This window comes from Pyrgilauda ruficollis, unplaced genomic scaffold (genome assembly GCF_017590135.1).
Source record: "Pyrgilauda ruficollis isolate IOZ18807 unplaced genomic scaffold, ASM1759013v1 scaffold9, whole genome shotgun sequence".
Taxonomy (NCBI): Eukaryota; Metazoa; Chordata; class Aves; order Passeriformes; family Passeridae; genus Pyrgilauda; species Pyrgilauda ruficollis.
In genome coordinates, this window is record NW_024531043.1 from 9,435,111 (window position 1) to 9,450,885 (window position 15,775).

Sequence of the window (15,775 nt, forward strand, 5' to 3'; positions counted from 1 at the left end):
AAGAGAGAAAAGGCTCAGTATGGTTCCTCAGAAGTGTCAGTACTGGGGCCTAAGTTACACAGGTGCTTCAGTGAAGTGCCTTTGGGAGAGGAAAATATGCATTTCATCTTAATCCTTCAGCCTCTCCATCATCTCCCTTCAATTTCCTCCTCATGCATGAGCACCAACACGACAGTGACACTATTCAAGCAAATATTTTACACGAAGAACAGATTCACACTCAGATCTACAGACACATTTCCTGTGTGTGACTACAACACAGGCTACAAGAAAACCTCTCCCTGCCCAAAACTAACCCTCTGTGCTCCGAGCTCAGGGAAAAGGCTCCCATGGAATCTGCAAGCACTGCAGAAGCAAAAGGAAGCACAATTCCAATATGTTTAACGACTGAATTAGCATAATGCTCACGAGGCAGAAAGCAGCCTCCCTGACCTTCTTGAAATGCTGACCTGTAACTATTGATGAGCATTTCTGATGGGGGCTGTGATTCACCCAGCTGGGGAAGGAGGCAACAAAACATCACTGCCCTGTCAAGTGAGAGCAGGTCAGACACGTGGAAACCCCTCCAGCACATCCACACAGGAACAGTGACTAAAACTGTACTTTGGAGAGTAACACAGACCTGAAGTTGTACTGGAAACTCTGCTGTAATCAGAGTGATTCATTTTATCTGTCCTTAGCAGACAGCAGCCACAGGGCTGCAGTGATTTAATTATTTTTTTAAATATTCATTTTGTGAAGAACATTAACTGAACATTATGATGACTTGTAAGAATTATGATACATAAATCCGTACATTTTAGAAATATCTAATACTACTTGGATAAATGAATATATGTATTATAGAAGAAGAGAAGTGTTAGAAGGCATCTTAAAGCTCATCTCATTCCATCTCCTGCCATGGGCAGGGACACCTTCCACAAACCAGGTTGTTCCAAGCCTTGGACATTTCCAAGGATGGGGCAGCCCCAGCTTCTCTTGGACAGAACTGTTACTACTGCTCAAACATGCAGAAAACCCACACTGCATCATGTTTACAGCAGGAACAGGATGGTATTTAGATAACTCTCCAGCCATCATGCTGCTGAAAACATTCTAATAACAGATTACACTAATATTTGACATTCAATAGTGCCAATACAGTAAGACACTGTTTGACAACAATAACAACAGTGACATTTCTGTAAAGTCCCTCAGTCAGGGAGCGAGCCAGCCGTGCTGCTCAGCTCCAGCAGAAAGGCCTGTTGTGCTCGTTTGGGTCAATGAAGAATTCCCAGTATTCTCATGAAATATCAAACAGTTACAGTGGCCAGAAATTCCAACTCTGTTTAAAACACATCCTGGTTTGCCTGGCCTCGTTATGGATGAGGCAGCTTTGTCCATCGAAAGCCTTGTATGGTTGAACATACTCCCAGCAGATAAACATCCCTCCTAAATGTTGGCACAACTCCCTCCCTGCGAGGAGCCGCCGGTGCTACGGCTGCACTGAGACAGCCAAGCCCAGCACAGGCTCAAGGCTGAGCTCATTAAAAGAGCAAAATAAAGACAAACTTAAAATTCCGCTCCTGTTCATGCCTTTCAAAGTCTCACCAACACTGTAAAATAATGATGGTCCTCATTTTACAACGGCAAGAAAAACCAGTTTTAGAACTTGACATTTATTAACATCACTCGTTGAAAGGCACTGAAAGCACATATTTAACCAATAATGTGATTACAAAAACAGTCACTATGAAAATATAAACAGAAGAGTCTGCTGTGTATGGCAACAATGTAGCAGCATTAAAAGCACACACAAATCCTCTTATTTTCATGCATTTCACTAAAACACTGGCAGCTTCCTACCCTGCCAGAAAGAAGTAGGAAGGGTTATGAATAGTAACTACCAAAATCAAAGAAAAACTAACAAAGTACAGGCCGAGCATCTTCACTCCTTCACCTCCTCCCCAATGCACTAAACCCACGTCGTTTAGATTTAAACAACAGAATGCAGCTAAGTCATTTTTCCTCTCTCCCAGCCATCCATCTCCACATCCCAGCGCTGCCCCTGCAGCAGAGCTGGAATTGCCCGTTCGGAGCTTCCCGGAGCTCTGTGCAGGAACTGGGTCAAGCCTGGAGCTGGAGTTAACAGCCCACTCGGCTCCTGGCAATTCCCAGCCCCCAACCAAATGAAAGGGGTGTTTTGACCTGGAAATAAGGCTCAGATCTCCTCCCTGCCCACATTAAAGCCCATCTAACTGCGTACAGAAAGACAAGCCTCACTCCAAAGATGCCCATGCTGCGGCATCGCTCTCTGGAGGAGCTGCTGGAGCGCACATGCTTCTTCCCTCCAAGCGAAAACTGGGGAGACACCAAACCTCCAGCAACTGAATTGTTATCTTTTCCTGCTCGTTACACCAGCCTAATGACCATCCTGACTCGTAATTACTACAATAGTAAGAAGCTTTCAGTTCTCACACTGCTCCAAGACCAACACTATCTCCTTTCAGGCAAGCAGAGGCTTTACTCTAGCCCAAAACTGGAAGTTTTGGCACTTAATTCTGATAAGAACTTTTAATGAACAGCTCTGCAAGTGGCTTTAGAAGAGCCCAGATCCCCCCACCCCCAATGTTTAAGTGTGTGCTCATTGGACATGACTCAACCACAAACAAGCAGTGTTTTGGATAATAACCCTCTCTGTGCCCTGGACTGCCCAAGCTGCATCACCACAAATCACACAACCCCCAGAAAACATTCATTTCCTCTCCTCAAGCGTGTTTTGTAGAGATGAAGAGCATAAAAAGCAAACTCAACTCCCATTGTTTCAACATAAGTGTAAGGCATTCAGAAACTGCAAAAAAATGTATTAATGATCTCCTATTTATACATGTGCACTGAAAAGAATCTAAAGATAAAGTATGCTCCCATAAACAGCTTAATTTTAAGAGTCTGAATTCTTTAAGCCTAGGCCTGAGGAGAATCACCACCCAGTAGACTTAAACATCGTTTTGTGATCAGATATTCAGGTCATACCAATCATGAGAATAAAAGGGAAATATTAGGAGTTTTTTTTAAGCAATAGCTGCAAATAGATAAAACAGTCACCACACCAAATTTAGTATGTTTTGGCAACACTCAATATCCAGGTTTTCATGAGAATTTGTTTTTCCTGTCAGTTAACAGAACTCAAGACATGGAAAGTCCTCTTCACCTATAGAAGCCCTCTCAAGGCAAAGAGCAATTGACTTGCTCTGGCTTTGTTACTTGTAAATATTTTAGTTATTCCTGGAACTCAGCTTGAAAAGAATGGCCTGAGAGTTCAGAAGTTCATGGATGTCCTTCAATCTCACTGAGGGTCAATGAAGGACAAGAGAACAGAGAACCAACTTCACTTCTAACCCAGCAAGAAGAGCATCTCTTCGGAATCAGCAGTCAAATCTCACTGGAAGCACATATCCAGGCAACCCAAGAGCCAATTCCTGGACATTTTTAGGAAAAGTCTGCACATCCAGCTGCCTAGAGCAGGTGCATCTTGAGTTTGTGAAGCATGAAGTCTTCCAGTTAAGCTGTTAAACCTACCAAGCCTGTGGTCGCACCAAGGGCCATGATTAGGATTCAAGACTGGTTGCTGTGGAGAGAATTCCTCAGCTCTCCTGATGCTATTATTCCAGTCTCTTTGGCTGCAAGCTCAAGACAACCACGCAGTGGTTTACACTGCAAATCCTAGTACCACAACCAGGGAGTCTTCATTTAAAGAGATTTCTGAAGCAAAAGCAAAAAATCTGTGGCTTTTGCCCTACAATGCCTTTGGGCAATTCTTACACACAAAACTAAAAACACACCTAAAAACATTGCAACATTCCCAGGTTCCAGTCACCTCTGTGCACCAAACACAAAGCAGTGATACAGACTGGGCTCACAGCATCACCACAAGCCTCATGCCTGGGCTTGCAGGATTGAGCATTTATTTCAGTCTCGCTTTTCCAAGCAGCACACAGCAGGATCTCCTGCTCCAGAAAGGATTCACTGGAATGGTCCCTTCCTCCTCAAATGCTGCCTGCTACTTGAGAATTGAACAAGCTGCACCTACCCTAAGAAATAAATAAATTTATAAAATCAATGAGCAGAAAGGCTGCAGCACTGCACGCCTCCCTGTGATCAACAGCATCATGGACATTCACCCAGCTCGGGAAGTGAAAGACTTCAAACCTCATGCAAGAAAACATTCCATTAAAATAAACAGGTTGAAAATGAGGAAAGAACAGCAATATTACACATAAATGGATGCAGAACACTCCAATCTGCATTTAAACATGCCCACAATTAGTCAAATTTTTCACTAACTACCCAGCATGACCAATGCACTGCCAAAGGACACTTCCCTGGATAGGGACAGTGCCAAGTTACCAACTTCTGTGGAGTATCAATTTCAGAAAACACACCATGGCTTGGAGAATAACCTTTGTCTATGAAACTGCCCAATAAGAAACCAGCACAATTTTTAAACACGTGAGCAGCAAGGAGAGGAAATCACAACTGTGAGGTGTCCCTAACTGACACAGGGAAATCCTCTCCAATGTGATCCTGAGCCCTGTCCCTGATCTGCACAGCACTCCCCACAACCAACACTACACCAGAATTTTCAGGATTGTGCGAAGTTTTCTTATCTCTGTTTACAAACTCAAGGACAGAGAAATCATATCAATTTGATTCACATGTTACTTGGAAAATCTGCCAAAAGGGAGGAAGCTCCATGAGCAACAACCAAACACAGAATAACTCCAGGGCAAGGACCAGGGAGTGAAGAGCAACACATTCATTACCACAGAGACGGAGTTCCTTCTGCACTCTGCAGTAACCAAACACGTGCCAAAGAGAGGGCAGGTGACAGGACTGGTTTCAAAATTATCTAATAGCCAGAGAAACATGAGTGCTGAATGGAGCAGAGTCCAGGACAACACCCAAGTGAAATCACAGAGCTGTGCAAAGAATCCCAGGAGCAGGAATACCTCAGCTCTCCATCCACCTGGGACCTGCTGGTCAGGACTTGCTTCTTTCACATGTGGTCTGAATGTCACCTTGAGCACATGGGGCAGGAAGGGCTGGTAAACTTATGAAACACAAAGTCTGAAATACCTGCTTTCAGTAAAGCCTATTTTCAAGTTGTAAGTGGGTTTTTTCCACTTTGGAAGAAATCAGGCATTTGGGAAGCCTATTGCCACTGCCAGAGGAGTCTGCGCACTTAAGAAGATCAATTAACACCCAAGGTGACGGTGATGCACATGACTGAAAACGGAGTTTAAAAAAAAAAAAAAAAACACAAAAAAAAAAAATCCTACAGCCACACAAAGCCTCAGTATGGCAGAGGGAAAAACTGCTTCATCATCAGCCATGGAAATTTTCTGAATCCCTGGTTATCTCGTCAGGCCAGAGCCGCGTGAGGAGGAGCACAGATGGGTACTGTGCCCTTTCTCCTGCCATAAGAGCAGCAGTCCAGAACTGCAGCGTGAGCACAACCCTGGGGCTGGGGCTGTGCACGTCCTTTACTGCCACATATAAAATGAGACAGCAAAAAATGACAAACTAAAGTATTCGAGTTGGAAACGGTCCTAGACTTTGTCTCCTTTTAGGGACTTTCCATACTGTGACACTCCAGAGTGACTTGATTCTGTGTCTTCTATACATTGGGAAGGAAACGTTTAGCTGAGAATTAGCTTAGGGCATTGTCTGAAACAGAGGAAAAGTTTACACACCCATTTTCAATAAACTCTACACCTATCAAAAGGGAATTACAGGCTACAACATCTATTTAAATAGGATTCCAACCTCCTTAACTACTCTGAAGCACAAAGGCTTTATAGCTTTGCTTACTAATAAATATCCTTGATAATTCTTACAGGAAAAGGCAGAGCACACTGTGAAGAAAATCCTAGCCAAAAAACAAAAGAGGGGAAAAGTTTATAAATTTTTGAAAGATTTTTTTTTTTTTCTGAGAAAGTCTTTACCGGGATTAAGCTGCCAGGCAACTTTATTAGCATTTCTGCCACACAACTGTCTGCTTCCCCTACACACCCTGCAAACGTCACAGGAAAACAAAGAAAACTCCCATTTTCATGTGGTCGTTAGAAAGATGCAAATCCTTCTGGTTTGTGGAGGAGAGACAAGGAAAAGAAAATGCCAACAACCTTCAGCTCTGGCAAAAAAGTACCTCAGAAGCAGCTGAACAACTTCCCAGTTACCCTGGAAACAGAGTTTACCCCTCAGCAGACAGGGAAAACTGCCTGCAATTACCACCCCGGAGTAAAGCACCAGTTTGGACAAAACATCAATTTCTGTTTGCTGCAGCTCCTTTAAAGTGATCCCAGTAATTTATCATGAGCAATATTAGATCTGGAATGGAATTCTATTACCGAACCCCAAAGAGCCTGAGCTCTATTACCAGACCTGCAGGTATAATCAAAGGTTACAATCTCTCCTAATGGCACAGAAGGGCTCCGCCATCTGCCAAGTGTGATTTCCCCTAATCCCATTCCTCACACACAAATCAGAATCGCCCGGATTACGCCACAGAAATAGAAGTCAAGTCAATACCTGAATCCACGGGATTAATCTCCCACCTCCAGACGGGAGAAAGGCAAGAACAGCAACAATGCTGCAAGCAGGCTCAGGAAGGCAAAGCTTTCCACCCGGCTCCGTGCAGCACCACACAGGAAATTCTGGGATTTCACTGATTAGCTTCACCCATCCAGAATCCCAGTGCTGCTCCCTCCCAAATCCGAGCTCAGAACTCCGTGCAAATTCAAGGAACTGACCTCCACGTGATTTTTTGGACCAGCTATTTCCACCCAGAAGCAGCACTCCAACATCTCTCCGTGCACATATAAACCGCTTGGATGTGGAGTTAGGAGGAAAAATTAACAAATGAGCCGCATATCACCAGAACAACACAAATCTGTCCACCCAAGTGCTTCCAAAACAAAAATACATGCCCTTAGCAGGGGGGTTGGAATGAGATGAGCTTTAAGATCCTTTCCAACCCAAACTATCCTGAGATTCTATGCACACACGATGCCAACAAACAAAGCTATGTGCATCTTCAATTAAAAAGCAGCATGCTGACTTTAAACTGGCACTTCGAAGTAATTTTAACGAGCAGATAATGTATTTCCCGAAATCCAAGGCATTAAGGAGTCACATACCACTCTCGGGAAAGCCTGAATCCCTCCTGCTCTGCCCAAGGAGCCGTCGCCCGGCTGCAAACCAGGGGGGAGAAAGGGGGAGCATCTTTATTTGTCCATTTAAGACCTCCAAGCACATTATCATCCCTAATCCAGCGAGGAACAGATAATTGCAGCCCTCGTGGATTACAAAATTACGCTCTAATCCTCAGAACCACGAGCAACACCATCCACCAAAAGCCACCTACAACCCCTGCCCACCTCCTGCCGCCGAACTGGAACCACAGAAGGGTTTTTTTGTTGGAGGGGGGCTTTTCTCTTCTTTTTAACACGCGAGGACACAAGCCCTTGGCTCTGACGCAGTGGGAAAGAAGCAGCCAGGAGGTCCGGCAGGGGTCCACGCGGGAGCGGCGAGCGCACCCCTGGGCACCGGACCCTCTCCCGGTTCCCCCGGAGCCGGCGAGGAGGGCGAGGCACCCCCGGGGAAGCGGGGAAGGCATTCCCGTGCCGGCCCTACGGCTGAGCGAGCGCTGCCCGCCTTTGTCCCACCCCCGTGGCTTCGCCAGCAGCACTCACCCAGCCCAGCCACCGGCTGCTCCCTCCGCAAAACCGGGCGCCGGCTCCGCCGCACCGGGGAAGTTGCTTGAAGTGAAGTTGGGCGCGCAGCGGCCTTTCCCCCGCGGCGGCGGCGAGCGGCGGCCGGGCACGGCCGGGGGCGGGGCGGGCAGGGGGCCGTCCCTCGGCGCTTCCCCGGAGCGAGGGGCTGCGGGAAGGCGGCGGGAGGGCGGCAGGAGGGCGGCGGGAGGCGGGAATGTCCCGCCCCGGTGCCAGTCCGGCCCCTTCGCCCCGGCGGCCGCGGGGCCCCGCGGGAAGCGCCGCTGTTGCCATGGTGACCGCGCGGAGCGGGCCGTGGGCGGGGCTTCCTCCGCGCTGCGCGGCCGCGATTGGCTCCGCCCCGCTCCACCTGCTCCGCGTGGGGCGCGGGTTCGAATCCAGGTTCCGCCGTCCCGAGGGACCGGGGTTGGGCGTGGGTAGGGCTGGAAAATGTGGGGTGTGTCAAGATTATCTTATTGTGTCTGCTTCTGGACAAGGACAAAGGAAAAAGGGAGATACTGGACTGCGTTCAGCAGAGGCCACAAGGATAATGAGGGATCTGGAGCATTTTTGTGATGAGGAGAGACTGCAGGAACTGGGCCTGGTCAGTGTGGAAGGAATCTCAGCAATCCATACAAACACCTCAAATCGTGTGCCAAGAGGATGGTGCCAGGCTCTGTTCAGTGGTGCCCGCTGATAAGGAGCAGTTAACACAAGTTCCACCTCAATATGAGGAAGAAGCTCTTCCCATGCAGGGTGGCTGAGCACTGGGACAGCTGCCCAGGGAGGAGTCTCCCTCTCTGGACACATTCCAAACCCACCTGGATGCAATCCTGTGTCACCTGCTCCAGGTGACCATGCCTTGGCGGAGGGGTTGGACTGGATGATCTCCAGAGGGCCCTTCCCACCACAACTGCTCTGGGATTTTGTGATTCTAATCAGTGGAACAGGCAATAGCTTCATCCCTTAGTCAAGAACACCCTGAAACTACAAGCTTTAAGGACCTGAACTAAGAAGGTGATGTATGTTTCTGTAAACATTGGTAACTTTCAAAGCTGGTACATTCTATAGCTGAACTATGTTTGTTACAATAATAAAAATCACACCTACAGGTTAGAAAGACCCTGCCCAGGTGAAGACCCTTCCCTTGGGCATGTGGAGAAGCAACTTGTATGGAAATTACTGACAAATCCTAATAAAGGATTGTGCTTGGAAAGTTACTAAATCTGAATTTCTGTGTAAACAACAGCAGGAAAGTCAGTGCGGTGTGCTGGATTTGTGGAATATACTGAGCATCCAGGCTGCACAACCCTGAAATAAATAATCAATGTCTCTCTCTGAATTGTGTCATTATTGGCTTGTCGCACACTAGGTAAAAAACCCAATTTTGTGGCCACCAGTGGCAGCCACTTGGCCACCACTGTCCTTCTGTCACCCTCAGGGCAGCACAGCTGTGGAGCCCAGTCCAGGAAACATTGCCTCAGAGCAGAGAAAATCAGAAAGGAAACATTTCTGCTCAGACCAGGGAGTGTTTCTCTTTAGTCCCCTCAGGAATGGCACCCAAGTTATGGGATCTGCCCGCTGGCATCCTGTCCATGCCACAGCTGTCACAGCTCCAAATGCTGCTTCAAAAGCTCCAAATGCTGCTTTTTGTCATTACCAAAGGTGTGGCTCTCTGCCGAGGAGGCCAAAGTCAGCTCTGAGGCGAGGCCATGACTCACGGCAGGAGGAAGGGGAGTGTGGATGATGGGCTGGCCAGGGGCCAGGGTGATGCCATGGCACAGGGAAAATGCATCTCCATGTCCTCATCCCAGCTCTTGGCAGGACAGGGAAAGACCAGGCAGCAGGTCCTGTGTCCCTGCCCTCCATGGGGAACTCATTCTGCCTTTAACCAGCCCAAATCTCCTTCTGTTGAAGGCACAGGGCTCCTGAGCCAGTGGAGCCACTGGATCTCTCCGTGATCCATTCCAAGGAAGCCAGACAGAGTCTCTGTAGCTGCCCCTTAGCAGGTGCATGGATGGGAGCAAGAGGAAAAGTTTCAGCAGAAAAACATCCAGCCCTGTAACAACAGCAGGAATATGGAGCTCGCCTTGCCTCCTCTGTTCCCACCCACCTCCCATTTAAATTAAGATCGCTTTCCCACAGCTTCCCCCCTTGCTCCCAAATCAGGATAATATAGGTGTTTTCCCCACCTTAGCAACCCTTTTATCTTCACCACACCAAGGGATCCCAATTCCATGACTCATTTGCCTTTCCACTTTTCCAGAAGCCAAGCCGTAACCCGTCCCTTCAGCCACCTTCCCCCGCCAGCACCCTCCCTGCAGCTCCGGCACAGATGAGGGCGATCCATGGCTTGGATCAGCGCCTCTGCGAGGAGGGTGTTCCTGCCTTTTGCACCTCTTTGAAGTGGTTCTTGTTCCACCCATGGCTGGGAACCCCTGCTCCAGCACACGGGGCTCTCAGAAAAGTCATAAGGAACGAGAAAAGCGCCTGATCAGTTATTCAGGAGCCACTTAATGGCAGCTCCCTCCACAAAAACACCTCCACAGCGACAGAGCGGGAGAACTGGGCACGCCAGGCTGTGGAGGCTCCACAGCCCTGGGAGCTGCATTCAAACGGACACTTCAAGAGAGGAGCCGTGTTCCCAAGGAGCTGCTGTCTTGTTTCCCACTGTGAGAGGAGGAGCCTCAGCGGGTGCCTTGGCAAATGCCCCAGGAGATGAGACCTGGGAGCTTCAAAGTGGCCACAGAAACTCGGGCTGGTTGGAGCTGCGGCAGGCCCGGGGCAGAGCTGTGCCGGCGGCGCTGAGGGGCACGGAGCAGGCCTGGGCCCGACCCGTGTGGGGCCGCAGGGGCCAGATCCTCACCCTCACCCGGGCCGCAGGGGCCAGATCCTCACCCTCAGCCGGCCCTTCTTGCCTTGGGGATACCCCGAACCTGTGAGAAAGGGAATGGCTGTAGTGCAGAACTGTGGGATCGGTGGTGCTGCCTGGGGAGATGGGAACCCCCCGGCTGTCACAGCCAGCCCTTGCACCCCAACTCTGGCACCGGGCAGGAGAATTGCCACCCCACTGCCACCCCAGTGCTGCTGCTCCCTTAGAATCATAGAATTATTTGGGTTGGAAAGCCCTCTAAAACTATCGAGTCCAACCACAGCCCTGCCCAGGCCACCCATGTCCCCAGGCTCCACACTGACACATTCATTAAATCCCTTCAGGGATGGAACTCTACCACCTCCCTGGGCAGTCTGTTCCAATGCCTGACAATCCTTTCTATGAAGAAATTTCCACAATATCCAATCTAAGCCTCCCCTGGCACAGCCTGAAGCCATTTCCTTCTGGTTTTGTTCCTTCTTCCCTGGGAGCAGAGCCCAACCCTCCCCTGGCTGCACCCTCCTGTCACGGAGTTGTGGAGGGCCAGAAGGTCTCCCCTGAGTCCCTTTCCCAACTCCCTCAGCTCCTCCTGGTGCTCCAGACCCGTTCCCAGCTTTGTTCCCTTCCCTGGACATGCTCCAACACCCCAGTGTGTGTCCTGCAGTGAGCAGAGGGCGAGGACAGCACCTGGCATGAGGCACAGCCCTGGCTCCTGGAAAGGTTCTTCCCCTGTGCTCTGTCCCCACCTGAGACCCAGCGTGAATCTTTGTCCCACTGTGTTTATCAGCACTTAGCAGAGCAGAGATGACCCCAAAAGGGGCAGAGTTAAATGCAGAGCCCTGGCCTCTCACCCCATGTATATGAATTAGGGCTGTAATTCCACCCTGCAGTGTGGATGGCAATAGTGAACAGACACTTCCAGACCCATCTTGCAGACATCTGAGCTTTGACCCTCTGTTTTATGACTTCACTGGAGCCATCAGAGGGATGACAAGCAGCAATCTACAGTGAAGGAGTGCCTGCACTCAGAAAAGAATGACAGGTCCCTTATCTATGAAGTTTCCATTCTTCAGATACAGTTTTCAAACAAAAGGTTCCACTCCTCAGATGAGTAATGCCACTGTTTCTCCTCTCCACCATACAATTAACTTCCAGGCTGGGATCTCTTCAGAACTGAGCTAAGAACAGCATAAAGCAGGGAGTACCAGTGAATGTTCTGTGCTCCAGTGGGGCTGCTCGGGTGATTTAGCTGCTCTCACACAGCCTGTCAGTGCCCTGCCGTGGAGAAACGGGTTAATTGCAAATGGCACATGGACACTGCCCATGACACACCTGCACACTGAGGGCAGGGACAAACACCGGGGGACCCAGGCAGACCCTCCCCAGCCCCTGCTCTGTCTCGTTCCTGTCTCACCCCTGCCTGACTTCAGCGGGTGCGACAAAATCCCTTCCTTTGTTCCAGCCAGGAAGAGTCTCTATCTCTTCCTGCTGAGCCAGTTGCTCCTGTTATGTGAAAAGGTGGAGGTGTATGCAAAAACACCCCGTCTGGGTCAGGGGAACACTGATCTTCCAGTGCTCCCCTGCTGCCCTCCCCAGGCCCACGTGGCATTGAAATGCTCTGGCCCTCAGCAGGGAAGCACTTCAGTGTCCTGCCTTGCAACCTTCCCCCAGGTGACTGCTTCCATAAAATCCAGAACTGTTGGTGACAGCTCAGGATGAGCCCCAGGAGGAAAGAGGCTCCCCACACACCTCAAGCACTGAGCACTGCAGGAAGGTGCTCCACTGCCCACTACATGTAATCTGCATAATGGAAAACAGGAAATCCTCCCACTCTCCATCACCACCACAGCAACTGTCCTTAAAATTTCCTTTCCCACCTCTTCTTGCTCATCCACCATGGAAATCAGTGCAGAGCTACACAGAGAGCAAGTGCCTGGCTCAGAGCACGGGGAGGGCACAGCCCTGGCACTGCCTTCCCAATGAAACCCCACTGGCCATGGGGCCCCATTGCTGCCTCTCCCATCCTCAAGTTTGACTTGGGAACAGGGCTGGAAGGAGGAAGGCAGGAGAGAGAGAGTCCTGTTTTAAGGGGAATAGTCTGTTGAACATACAGTCCAATGTCCTTGTGAAGGCTGAGCTCTGCCAGGCCCTGGAAAGGGCATCACCCCTCTGAGGGGGCGTGGAGCCTGTGGGATTATACCGTGGTGTCCACACAATATTTCTTCCTCCAGAAAGGAGAAGTTTGGGAAGGCAGAGATTGTCAAACCTCAGCTGCTGAAAGCAGCCATAGCCAAGGAATCCTAGACTAAAAAACAAGGATAATTGAGTGTCAAATTTGTACGTATAATGCTCTCCGGTAGGAAGGAGCTGTTAGATTGCACCGTCACAGAGGTTTCAGTGCAACAGAGGGAAGAACCAGTGGGTGTGGGATTGTTGCCAGTTATATAATCCCTGGTGATTTTGCCTGCACTGGTTTGGTTGAGGACATGGCCCCATCCTGATCCCTGTGCTATCAGCCAGCAGCACATGGCCAGGCTTGGGGGGCTGTGGGGAGAACAAAAGGATGCAGATTTCCTGGGAGTCTGCTTTTGTTTTGCCAAGCAGAAGAGTGACTCAGATTTCAGTGCACTCCTGTAACTCAGCCAACAACAACACGTCCTTAGTCACGGCGATAAAGCTGAGGATCTGTGTTCCATTTGCTGGACTAAAAAAAGCTCAAACTCATCCACCCAAGGGCCAGGTCACTCACTAAACCTGACTGAACCCCGAGCTGTGCACAGTGACGGCAGCATCTTCCTCCCCAACAACCTCTCAACTCCTAGAAACTACTCAGAAAATCCACTGAAGCAGCACAGATAATCTTGTTGCCGCACTATCACAGCTCTCTGATAACTCCTAAGCACTCACATGTTGTTCCAACACGGCTGCCAAAGCCTTGCAGAAATGCTTTCACTTCCTGAGGAATGCTCCAGGAAACAGCACCATACTTCCTTGTGCTTAAGGACTGGCTTAACACATCCCTGTGCTGTTGTCTCCTAGATCTGAGCTCGTTTTTCATGGCTGTGAGGTACATCCACAGCTCATTGGAAATGCCAGAGCATGGATTGCTTCACCTCAGTCGTTGCACTCCAAGCAAGCAAAAGGAGAACTTAAACTGAGAAAGGGGAGTTTTAGATTGGAGTTTAGGAAGAAATGCTTCCTTGTGAGGGTGCACAGGTTGCCCAGACAAATTGTGGCTGCCCCATCCCTGGAAGTGTCCAAGGCCAGGTTGGATAGGGCTTGGAACAACCTGGGATAGTGGAAGGTGCCTCTGTGAACAAGATAGACTTTAAGGTCTCTTCCATCCCAAACCACTTTGTGTTGCCCTGAGATTCCCAACCCCAGGCTAACAAAATCCCTGTTGTACAGTCCTCCAGCCCCCAGTGCTGCAGGGCTGGGAAGGGACCCAAGACTGTCAGCCCCTTACCCTGCATCAGCCAGGTGGTGGTGCCTGTACAAACTGGGCTTCTCTGCAGGATTTACCCAGGGATTGCTACAGCTGTGAATTTTCAGCTTCATTTTCCTTCGCAAAAGGCCTCTGTGAAAGAGGTGCTGGAGCACCTTAAGAGGGAGCACAGGGTGTTGCCAGGACAGCACCCACCTGGGCAGATGTTTGTGCCAGGACTCAGCGTGTCCGTTCATGCATGTTAACAAGGGCTATAAATACTCTGGGTCCTTCGGTGCCCCAGCCTGGCAGGAGGGTGTGTCAGGACGAGCATTCCCAGCTGGGCTCAGCAGCACAGCCCCCAGTGCCCCCCATCACACCCAGCCCTGGGCATGGGCCACAGCCAAACTGGTTCATCTGCCACGGCCACCTGGGAGCCAAAGGACTGGGCTTTGGAGCAGAGGAGCAAAACAGAACATGGAAAGTCCTGGGGCTGCCACCACCCCTCAGAGGAGCTCCCATAATCCAACCCCTCCTCAATATCTCTTGAGGACCCCTTGCTGGCAAGGGGTTGGAATGGATTTATCTTCCTGCACAGGACAGAGCTGCTGACTCTCCAGAGCTGCTCCACCAGCTGCTGTCTCCTGCACTGCATGGAGGTGGCAATGATGGAAATTTCCATGCACTTCAAAGCAAAACCTCAGGATAGCTGCTTTTGTGAGAAACTATCCCAAGTTAAAAATTAATGAAATTCACTTTTAGGATCATTTACTTTCCTCCATCCAAAAGGCAGGATTTTTGCCAGTCTCTCTGCTCAGAACACAGAGCATTCCTGCTCTGGCACCTTGGGGATGTGGCCTCTGGTGGTTAGGTTGCCAATTAATATCAGGTAATTAACACATTTGCAAGGGCTGGTTGAATCCCACCCTGACATTTTGCAAACTCTGCATGTTTGGGGAGTGTCTTCATCAGCTTTTGAAGTTCAGAGCTGTGAGCTCCCTGCAAACCTCAGCCTGCACTGGAAACGGGCTGGGCCATTAGAGCAAACATGCCTCAAGAAGCAAACATATTAAGGATTAATTAAATACCAGGATTTATTTAATTAAGCCTCTTCTCATAAGTAGGTAGAGGCAGGAATCTGGAGTGAGCATCCAGCCTTCCTTGCATTCCCATTTTTAGAAATGCAGTTAAATTCTGTGCTGCTTAAAACACAACACTGGGATGATGTGGACCCTTCCAACAGCAGTTTAGGAACTGACACCACAGAAAGGAGGTTGGGGGCACCTCTTCCCTCTTCCCACACACAGCATCCCCCCATGGAACAGCTGGAAGACCCACAAGCACCCAAGGATCTTGTGGAGTCCAGAGGGGTGACAAGTGCCAGCCCTGAGCAGGGAGCACAGGCACCTTGTCATCCTCATGTTTTTGATGAAAAACTTGTCCCTCCTGTTCCCTGCAAGAAAGGCACTGCAGCCCATCCTATCACTGCCAGTTTAAAGGTCTGGAGACTGATCCAGGAAATACTGAGGCAAGACAATGACATCGAGTCCAAGGTCATTCTGAGCACCGTTGCAGAATGCACTCCCTCACCTCCTGCCCAGCTCACCTGGCAGCACAGGATCACACACAGGTATAAACCACCACCACCACCACGGCCCAGCTCTGGGCTGCCACCATGCCAGGGCCCTCTGTCACCTTCCCATCTGCTCTGTCTGGGGCAGTTCACTC

General features: G+C 49.7%; 1 protein-coding gene across 2 annotated transcripts in view; it reads right to left on the minus strand.

The window, feature by feature from the left end:
* The window catches only part of KIAA1671 (KIAA1671 ortholog), a 65,527-nt gene extending 57,682 nt beyond the window's left edge, over positions 1–7,845 (minus strand). For both annotated transcript variants that reach the window (XR_005956920.1, XM_041488475.1), the window contains exon 1: positions 7,734–7,845. The gene's annotated coding sequence lies outside the window, so the exon portion shown is untranslated. The remainder of the gene's footprint in view (positions 1–7,733) is intronic.
* Between the last annotated feature and the right edge of the window lie 7,930 nt (positions 7,846–15,775).